This window comes from Corvus kubaryi, unplaced genomic scaffold (assembly GCF_017639235.1).
Source record: "Corvus kubaryi isolate FWS band 111438036 unplaced genomic scaffold, C.kubaryi_AGA036_p1.0 37382, whole genome shotgun sequence".
Taxonomy (NCBI): Eukaryota; Metazoa; Chordata; class Aves; order Passeriformes; family Corvidae; genus Corvus; species Corvus kubaryi.
In genome coordinates, this window is record NW_024581124.1 from 1,431,910 (window position 1) to 1,443,123 (window position 11,214).

The 11,214-nt window shown below is 38.4% G+C and overlaps 1 protein-coding gene and 1 long non-coding RNA gene across 9 annotated transcripts in view; one reads left to right on the forward strand and one right to left on the reverse strand.

Moving 5' to 3' along the window:
* ARVCF (ARVCF delta catenin family member) overlaps positions 1 to 11,214 on the reverse strand; it is a 259,648-nt gene that overhangs the window by 177,742 nt on the left and 70,692 nt on the right. The window lies entirely within an intron of this gene.
* LOC121667747 lies at positions 1,222 to 11,161 on the forward strand. The gene is made up of 3 exons (XR_006017143.1): positions 1,222 to 1,308; positions 8,158 to 8,318; positions 10,773 to 11,161. It is a non-coding gene; the product is annotated as an uncharacterized LOC121667747 (long non-coding RNA).

The following is an 11,214-nucleotide window of genomic DNA, read 5'->3' on the forward strand; positions in this document are numbered from 1 at the left end:
ACTGGCATAAGACCTTCTACCACAGACAGATTACCATTACAGGCTAATAAAGGTAAAAGAAAGGAACAAAAGAAATGCAGGTAAGATTGGAGAAATCACAGAGAGAATGACAATTTGCTGAAGGTCAAGAGCTGTGAGTGAAACATCTCTGGAATCTCAGAAGTAATCCTTAAAACCTAAGTGATGCCTTTCTCTTATCATTAAAAAAGATGCAGTGGAATGAGGCCTCAGTCACATCTCTTACAGTTCTTCACATGAAGCAGGATTTTACATTTTTTTTTTTTAAACAAGAACTTAGAAAAGTAGCTTGAAACAAGGGGAGTCCTGTAGCAAACCTGCAGAATTCATAGCACTCTCATGGGTGGTAGCAGCTGTACACATCTTCCAGAAAACTGGCAAGGTGGATGCATGTATATGCAGGTAACCTTAATGAACATTCCCAAACTAACAAAATACCTACGAACAGTTAGGAACCCAAAAGGTACAAGTAGTCAGATCACTTCATATGTGCTAGCATTCTTTAAACTTTATTCTACAGAAGCACTGATTTGACTAATGAGGTTTTGGCAGTAGAAACTGCAAGGATACAAAATCTGTACCTGGATGACAGTGAAAGAGCACAGCACGTCTGACTTACACAACAATTACGTATATTCTATTTAACTGCATAACAATGTTTCCATTTGTCTTTGTTTAAAATAAATTTAATATGTTCTGTTTATTAATGATGAAGGGAGGAGTTCACATAAAGAGAAAAGTAGGGTCTGTACTCAGTCATGCACATGGAACAGTGTGACATTAGCACAGATTAGGATCACTAATATAAATTGCTTCAATAAAGCAAAGGGAAAATTAGAAGTGAATTACTGTAGTAATATAAACTGAGAAACAATTGCCAAGGAAAGATACAAATATCATCCAAACTTGTTGCTCTAAGAATGTAAAACAGATGGGTAGGAAGAATATCTAGGGATAGAAGAAATCAATCATTTGCAGTTGATATAGATGAGAGCTTAGTAACCTTTGCTGGCCAACTAGGAATTCACACAAAAAGCTGGGATAGCTTAATGAAGAAGGAAATACAAAAAACATTTCTATTCCAAGTCCCAGAACGCTTACAAAGCTTCATGCTTCATTCTAATGCATGCAGGCTACTGGGCAGTCCTAGCACTCGGGCTATTTAAAGACACACTAACTTATTCAAACACTCGGCTACAGGTCTTTCAATTCCCAGGACAAACAAGAGCAGCTAAAACACGCACTGTTAGCTTCCAGAAGTATGTGTTCCCACACTCACATAAAAGTTCTGTAAGTATCTATAATCTTACATTAATTGAAGGACAGTAAAGATACACATTTATTAACAGAGTTTGTTTCTTAGTGTTTTCAGTGCATACGTGCAATGATCGTAGAATTTTAACGGTTTGTTGGGTTTAAGCTGGTCCTTAAACGCTAGAAGAGTTCAGCCTCTTCTTTTAAGAGGATTAAAACATGAAAGCAGCAGGAATTTGGTTATCCAAGCACTTCTGAAGCAAAATTATTTGCTTTGCCACAGTTTCCTTTTTTATGGTGACTGCTCTCATCTTTTTCATGTATTACTGTAGCTCTTCTGATATAGAAAATTTATTACAAATCTACTGCAAAATAGTTGAATCAATTATTTAGACCTATATAAAAAAAAATATAAACTCCTTGTTTTGTATTTATCTTTAATGCCAATTAAGGGGGATTACATGGAAACATATTCCTAAAACTCTGACATCTTGCTAATTTCAAGCAACTTCTTGTTGTTTTTCTAAGAAATATTGGGAGGATGTGCTAAATATTGAGAGGATGTGCTATAGAAAACCTAACCAAGAAAGAGTGTTGGGATTCTGAGACAGACAAGCCAGTATTTAAAATAGAAAGAAAAAAAAAAAAGAAAAAAGAAAAAAGGTGGGGGAGTAAACTCAGATCACTAGAAATTTGGCAATTATAACTAACTGCCCAATCTACTTCACGGACAGCTTGACCTCAAAGAGTCCCAAATACTGCATTTTGCTACCACTGGAGACGTAAACAAGAGACCAAAGGTTTTTGAAAGGCCAAATTAACCAGTGTAGTAGAGGAGAAGAGCACACGCTAGAAAGTGTGGCATTGAAACATGCTGACACCAAATACATTTGCGGGAGGGAAGAACACAGAAACACTGGCAAGGAAAGACACATTTGCACTGTAAACAGAACAGCAGTGCCACATGTGAACTGGCACTGGCAGCATGTGCCAACATGTGACCCTGGAGAACTGTCCCAACTCCTGTCAGGAGAGCCTCAATCGCTGTATTTATCCCTCTCGCTGAATGTGCTTCATGTGGCTGCTGTGGTAACTTGCCAGGGGAAAAACCTGAATGTATGAAGTAGCAATGGACTAATTAATATTAATTAATAATTTTATTATGTGATTTAGTGACTGCAGAGAACTGTCTCTGTGGCTAGGCAGAGGGAAAACAAGCAGGAAAAAAACACACGCTAGCAAAGAAATAAGGAAAATAAGGTGAACAGTGGAGAAAGCACACACTGAGTCTGTCCTGCAGAGCTGCTGCTGGTCAGGAAAGGGAACAGGTAATTACTGGAAGAGAAATAAACAGGAAAACAATTCATATACATTTGCTCCATGCTACAGTTCCTGCTCTTCATGTTGATAGAAGCATTACTACACATTCCTGGTAGGAATAGTAAGCGTGGAACTGTACTGCTTTTAAAATTTAGGTATTTATCAGTATAGATTTGATACACCTGTTGAATCAGTTTTTCAGTATCATGTAACCTTTCCTCTTTTGCTCACAAAAACCACAGAAATGAGAACAAATGAAGTCAGAGAAGTACCATAGCATTTGGAGGTGTGGACACACCGCGGCCACACTTGGGATCTCTCTGGGCTCAGATGGAATTGAGATCTCATGCCTTGCAGAACCTTTCAGTCGAACACTCTGCTCACTGCAGCTCAGGCTCAGGGAGTGGAGCAGCAGAACAAGGACTAACACAACATGGGAAACCACAGAGCAGTAAAGAGCTGACAGATCTAATTTTAGTTCTGCCAGCCTGGACAGCGTCCTCACAACAAGAACCAAGAGCGATAAAACTGATGAACAGGACTGACCACCAAAATCACAGAAGCAGTAGCTGCATCACACAAGTCTTATTTGCATCTTAAATATTTATAATCTGCAGATTTAAGAGACAGAATCTGGCTGCACATCTGTTCTTTTAATCTGAAGGGCTGCTGCTGGATGGGAGCAGCCAAGCAACTGTAGATCCTGCAGTCTGAACACTCATGGGGCTGTGCCAGCTCCAGCACCTCAGGGCTGGGGCACACCATGAATGTTCAGCTGCCAGACTGCTCCCCTCATTTTATTATTCCTCTTGAATGATTCAGCGATGTCTCTTGTTTCTGGGACACCAAAAATGCAGCTAAGGATTGATGATGCCAAAAATACTGGCCTCAAAAAACCCTCAACTTGACTAGTTATTAGAGAAGGAAAATATGTTTCATACAAGTACCTTGGAAACCAGCAAGATATTTTGATTTTTAATCACAACATCACAGGCATTAGGTGCTTCTTAGATCTCAAAACATACAGAAATGAAATGAATCCTATGAATACAGTAACAGATATAATGACACCGTATCAGACTTGCAAAATTGCACAAAAAATACACTTGTCTGAGACTTGCAAGAAAAATTGCAATGAACTAACAAATAGTAATATACTTTATATCAAAACAATGTAATCACGCTGAGTAGTCTGAAGAAAAAAGCTTCTATGTATTAAGCTGCTCATATAATGCTAATAAATCTCCATGATAATATAAAATAAGCTGCTATTCCCTCTAGGCCTCATCTAAGTCCTACTGTTCTGGTCCCTTAGAAAGGGAGATGGACTTTTCCATGTGTCTAGAGGCTATCCAGACCCTAAAAGAGAACATGAAGCAAATATACTTTCCACTGAAACCCTATTATTAACCTATTTTGATTAACAATACCAGAGTTTTAATAACATAAAGTGATTTTTATGGTTTTAAGTAAGATTTTTTCATCCACCAAAGTGCCCATCAATTTTTGTCAATTTTGGTAAAGCCACCAGCATATATTTTCCTAGAGCTGGTATATGTATAACCTTATTATTAGAAACTCTAGCACGCTCTCTCACTGTTAACCACACTCAGTCCTACATGAAGGCAAAAGGAAATTAGATTGTGGAAGAACTACGTAATTTCACTCTAGATGTTAATTAAAAGAAATCACTAAATCCACAGAAGTTTAAATCAATAAGAGAATATAAGACCACATTTAGGTGAGATCTAAATCCAAGGCTAAGGCCACAATAAATCGTAACATTACTCGGCTGTGCTCACTGGTACCAAGACCTACAAATTGTGGCCCCTTGGCTGCTGAAAATCACAATCCAGCATTCTTTTAATGAAAAGTTGTTTAGGAATATGACTGAACTTTCATTAGGTCTCTGAGATTTACAGTTTTGAAGGGCAAATTTTAATTTTATGTGTGTCAATCATAAACCCATCCAATTGTCATGGAAACACACAATCATGAGGAGTCAAATGATTAACTTGGCTGCTGAAACAAAAGTTTTATTGCTGCAGTTGATTGAAACTCTCTGGTTTGCATAAATTAAGCTGAATGGAATTACAGTAATAGCCATACTGCTGGACACAGTGCTCTGTCAAGACTTTAAATGGATTTGGTACTTAAATTCTTTGTAGAAAACATGCATTATTCTGATTGTATTTAAGCTAGAGCTATCAGGAGAATGCTTGATCCTTAATATCTGTAATGACATAATCATGCAAAAGGAAATTATTTATACTGACTGACTGTGAGCTCAGTTTCAGGAGCTGGCCATCGAAATGTGTGTATATATAATTAATTATACTAATTCGTATGCATATGTAACCTGGATACAATAGAGACACCAAAACCAGAGAACTCCAGCATTTCTTTTTACATCTTCATTTCTCAGCTGCACCCAAGTCCACACTTGTGAAACACTAAGAAGAGGAATTTGAAGAATGCCCGGTAACATTTAGGCATGTCTAAAGGGTGGCATTCGCCCCTCTCTCAAAATGTTAAGGAAAGGACAAAGAAAACAGTGCAACAGAAAACTCTATACAGGGCAGGGCCAAACAGCATCTCTAGATTCCAGCTTTATCGAACTGAAAGAGGAGTTAAATCAGCCCCTTTTAATCCCTTTCTGAAATCATTCAGTCACACCAGAAGCAAAACAACCAAATGATCTGACATCTTGTGACATTCCAAACTGACAATTCACAAAATTAACTCACTGAATTATTTGTCACAGTCCTCTCTATAACCTGCATAGGCTGCTGCCAGCAAAGTCAACTCTGAAGTTTCAAATCCCTAAGAAAACTCAAAATACTGTCTGATGTCCAAAAAAAAAAGGATCCTGAATATGCAGAAAGTGGAATAAATTTTTATAATTCCATTCATCAGTAACAACTTAATGAAGCATCACCATTAACATTTTAATGCAAATATTTTACATTTATAGAGAATATTTTACACACTTAGAGATTTTTGACATGAAACTTCAATGTATTTTCCAAGGGAAGTAACATTAGCACCAGTAATTGGTAGCAGAGACACACCATGATGTACCCAAGGAAAATGTGCAGCAAAAACTGGGATTAAAAGGAATTTTTTACTTTCATAACTCTATTCCAATTCTTTGATCACTATGCTGACTCCTAAGAATGGGGAAGCTCAAAAGGAACCAAAAAAATTCCATTAAATCCAAACCTGTAGATAACAGTACATATTTCCACATGCAGTTATGATTTCCTGCACACGCAAACTGGTGTGTTCAAGCATCTTTTGAAGTCATTTTCAGAGTATCTGTGAAAATTTATTAACTTTGGTGCTCATTAGCTGTAGTCTAGGTGCATGTGAGTGCCCAGAGACTGCGGTGGTGCCTGAGCAGCCAAACTGCAGCTGGAGGTTTTAACTTGTACATTTCCAGCACAACTACGGCAGATCAACACACCGGCTCCCACACATTAATGGGTACACTCCAAATTACAACGGTGCTGTGGAAATCTTATGTCATTTTCAAAGAGGAACAGATTCTTTTTCACATGGTTTCTGTGTATCTTTAAACTCAGCTGCTTCAATTCACTGTATATAATATTCTTTTTAATTTATAGAAACTCCAATGATTTTTTTCTTATTACAGAAATTAAAAGGATCACGTCAGAGCATTTGCTGTAAAATTAGACACCTTTAATTGGCTATAAAAGACTTAGACTGAAGAAAGTCTTCAGGCTTAATCTGGGAAACAGGGAATAGAATAAAAGGATGAAGAATTTGTTTATTGGGAACAATCTAACACAGCAGCATTAACTACTGCAGCACAACTACATTAACTACTTTATCCAGGACAGAAACAGATAGGGTTGTGTGGGTTGGTTTGGGATAAGGGATAATGTTCCTTCAGCTTTTCTTGGTTTGAGGTTTGGCTGGGTTTTTTTTAAATAGTGTCAGAGCAGTTTCCTTCCTATCTTGGAAACACAGTGAGGCAATAGAGCAAATGGATGAACAATCATCTGGTATGTTGTTCCCCACAATTAAGGCAGGCACAGTATTTTCCCTCGGTTGATGGACCACCAGTCCTCCATGTCAGAATTTATATAAAGTCTCTATAAAAATGATCCCTTTTGTGTGTGTGTGCAATGTGCCCACAAAGGTTTGAGAGGAACAACAGCAGTGATGGACAACTACCCACACCCATGGTCAATGCAATTACTAAAGTAACATCAGATACAGTCACTTGGTTTTGGGAGTGGGATACTGAAGTAAAATAAAAGCAACCAAGACTGTCAAGCCGCATCTGAAACTGTGGCACTCTTTAAAACCACAGCTAAACAGAAAAAATGAAACTAATTTTAGGGGTACAGAAATACTTCTTCAGGATTTAGAGATAAATATCCCCAAGTGAGCATTTGTTCACATTCATTTCCATTTCATTAAAGACTTACCAATTACATCAAATTAGGTAATCTGGGTGCAGTGTTCATCTTGAACTGTATCTAGTACCTAGTTACCCAGTCATAGCCCTAAAATTCTATTCCCTTGCCATAGCTCTAAATTCTTACATTTATTGTAAAATTGCATAACCTTCACATTATTCCTTCTCAATGTTAAACTGCTCTTCTGAGTCCAATCAGGAAAAATACCAGATCATTTAAAAAATCCTCTTTATCCAGAAACACATGAACAAAGCTAAAAATGTCACTCTACGTGCTGTGTTTTCAATTCAGATTATTACATCAATTTATTCAGAACCACTCACCATCAGCTGCTCTTGGACTTAAACTTCTCCACCCTTTTCTAACACACCAACTGCCCAGGACAACGGGTACTAGTGAAGATTCTTGTTACAGAGAGAACTATTCCCCCCTGTACTTCAAAGTCATAAATAAATGTATAGGCTGTGTCAAAATCTCCTTTGAAGAACAAAGCTATGACAGCTAACATGTTCTATTAAATAATGAGAAAGGAATGGATGCAGGATTGCACCCTGTGCTCATGCCATTAGTCCCGACTGGTGCTGGGAAAACTGGCCATGAGTGCTACTACCCTGAAGCCACAGTTTGGGGGGTGTGAAATTTCATGCCACAGTATCTAAATATATGTAGAAGCTGGAACAAATTCAACATCAGCACAAGCCTACTGAAGTATAAGACTGGCCTTAAATATTTCAGCTATTCCAGCACTGTGGACTCCTACCCCTAAGAGTGCCAAGGAAAAGCACGGAGATGAACTTACAGTAGTGCTTTGCAGGATAGAGTTACACTCAGAAGGAATGAGGGCTGCCATCCCGGGTAAGGAATCCAGATGCTCTAGTACAGCAGGAGCATCGAGAGTACAGCCTGAGCAGCACAGAATTGCACAGGATCAGTTCTCCCAACGCCTTGCAACACGGTGCGATACAGTGGTTTGCTCTCAGATCTCTGAACGTGGAATCTTTCAGTCAAGAGATCTCTTTCTCCTGCGTTTTACTGTGATGTAATCTAAAACTACTTTTCATTTTTATTTTTTACAAGCTAAGACGCTCATATTTACAGTATTTTGCACTTCCAATAGGTCTCCTATGCTGTCTGTTCTGTCTGCAACCACCTTCTGATAATTTGTTCTGGATGGGCTTCAGGAAATGAAGGAAATTGGTGCACTGCATCTGTTTTTTCAATACATGTAATAATTTATGTCCAACTTTGGTATTGTTCAAGATACAGTGGTCCAAAAAGGTAAAAACTCTGAGAACTTCTGTTCCATTTTTGCTTGTCATTTAAAACTTTGCTTGCTATTTATTCTGACTCTTTAATTCAGATACTTGTGAAATTTCATGCAATGGTCCTTGCAAAATCTTGTTTGACAGACAGTACTTTGAAGATAAAATACACCCAAATATCTTTTAACCACTAGAATTGTCTAGTAGTGAATTTCTGCTGCTACAGAAAGAGGCAGCAAATGCCTGAAGCAGAATTTTACTTGTTTGGATTGTTTACTAGAGAGATTTAACTGACACACCAGCAGGTTATTTTGCTGATCTCCTCGCCTGTACTCTGGTTCTGCTCACAGATGAATCAATGATGTTCAAATCTTGTTACCTGCCTCTGTGGCTTCAAAACATCTGACTGTGCGAATTACTATTTTTATCCCTTTTCATTTGGTAGGCTAGCTGTGTTATGCCCAAATTTGTCATAAGGAGATATTATCTCCTCTTTTGGCAATTCAATACACCTTATAATTAAGAATTATTTATTAATATTCCTGTTTCTGTCAAGCCATTAACCCCACACAACACAAAAGAAATTACATCTCCCTGGAATGCTGCTAAGATAAAGTAGCATCAAGATTAAAATCCCTTGCAGCTGATCTTACGGCTTCTTTTTATGGTGGTCACTTCATTCTGGGGGCAAACTGCCATGAGGAATGTTACCTGTAACAGCAAGCAACCTGCCTGAAGGACTGGGAAAATGCCGAATTTTTTTTTTTGGGGGGGGGGGGGGCGAGGGAGGGGGCTGGTGCCTGAATTTGCTCCAGCTCTGGAGTTACCCAGTGGTGTCTGGCAGCAGGAGGACAGGGGTGGAGACATCGCCTCCCCTGGATAACACATGCCCTCTCCTGGCAAATCCAAGCAACATTCTGGGGTAGCTGGTGGCTGCCTAGATGCAATAAAACTACTCCCTCTGCTAGTAATACCAATGCATGTTACTAGAGGATTTTTATTATTACTTTCCTAGTAAACATTCATGTACGATGAACAGTTTTAAATGCTGTAGGAAACACACCGAATACAAACACTCCAAATAATCTGGTATTTTTCAAATAGGTTTGGCCTTAGAGTACATATGTTTTGTAACTGTTATAAAATGTCCATCAGATAACCAAAGCAGAGGTAGGAAAAAACAGAATAACATAAACCCATCTTTGGTTTAATATGTTTAGTTAATGATGGGCCTTAGTCCACAGGGTTCATCTCCCTACCCTGCTGAACGAACAAAGTAAGATTTTCTATTATTTAATTCAGTATCTATTTAGCTCAGCTGAAGAACTGTCTCTGTACAACTCATGCTACTCTCTTTCCCTATAAAATTCACCACTCATGAGCAGACAGACAAGCAAAAGCAGGTTAGGACAGAAGGGATGCAGTTTAATACTAAACAGCACAGGTTTAATCGATTAGTGCCTTGAAGCAGGTTCCACTGAGCAGCCCAGTAAACCTGGGCAGAGCTGCTTTGAATCTACCGTCCTTTGAGAAATGGACTTAAGGAGTGCCAGCAGAACTTGTATTATCTGTTTTAACATTCTAATTACACCAGGTTTAGAGTAATTGCCTCCAAATATTTAATGGGACTCTTTATTTATGCAGTTTAATTGCTCTTAGTAGTTTTCATGCTATTTCTTCTTCCTTAAGTATTCAGGAAAATGATTGCTCCAAAGGAATGTTTACAGAAATACTAACACTGAGTAAAAGTTAAAAATATATTTGCAAGGGCAAATTTTCAATCATTAAGAAATTACATACAATGCATGAGTTTTATGGCTCACATACCTCACCAAGTCCATACCATCTTGAATTCTGAATATTAAAAAAAAGATTATGTAACAGAAATAGATGCTAAGAAATTAGAAATTAATACAGGTAAAGAAATGCTACCTGATATTAAATGTCCATCACTGCTAAGGGACATTTAAGGCAAAGAGATCAAACTGACTTGTGAAACAGTGGACTTTGAGACAATAATATGAAGACACCTCCTAGTAGAAATACAGGAATTAAAGTCCTCAAAGAACAGATGCTTTCTGTCTCCTTCTGAACATCTTGTGGGATAAAATGCTTTTCAGTGCTGAAAATGGTGCAAGTCTGTTCAAATACAACTATGAATTCTGATAAATACCCAGAACCAGAACCCAGTACCTTTGGCTTGAGTCAGGATGTAATGCATTGGCAGAACGACCTGTGTTGGGACTAACCAGGAAGGAGTGTCTTTGAGGTTTCTAAGATTTCTTTGAAGATTAAAACAGAGACTTTAGCAGAGATACAAGAAAAGATTTCTGAAGAACTCACAACTGAAAACGCAAAGGAAATGGCAAAATATGGAAAGCACCTTTTAAGTGTAGCAGGAAAAAATTATTTATTTCTCTACTGCTTTAACTGCTTTGCAGTATTTTAAGACTATACTTTCTTCCTTCAGGTGCAGGAACTGTAAAGACACAACTTCTACCTACCCCAGCTCCTCAAGAGATCTCACACGACCTCAAGCATACTGTAGTCCCTCCTATTTCCCTTCTCTGCATCTTCTCTTCACTGTCCCAAGGACACTGCCCATGTTGCACATTTCCCCATATGGAATTACAGCAAGTAAACATAAATGGGAAACAAATCACCTCCTGCAGAGGGGCATGTTGCTCTGAAATGAGCAGGACAAGAACTGGTTCCTGGCAGATGCTGGACAGTGTGCGCTCGGCTCACAGTGGGTACCACTGGCAACAACCGGAATGCTTCACTAGGAGCAGCATCTCAAGTGTTGCTGCTTTTTCCAACCAGCACTATTCTTGTTCTCTGTCTGGTCTTTCCTCCCTTTACTTTTGTCATAGGTTAGCAAGCATAGTCCCGGAAGGGACGTCCTTGCTAAG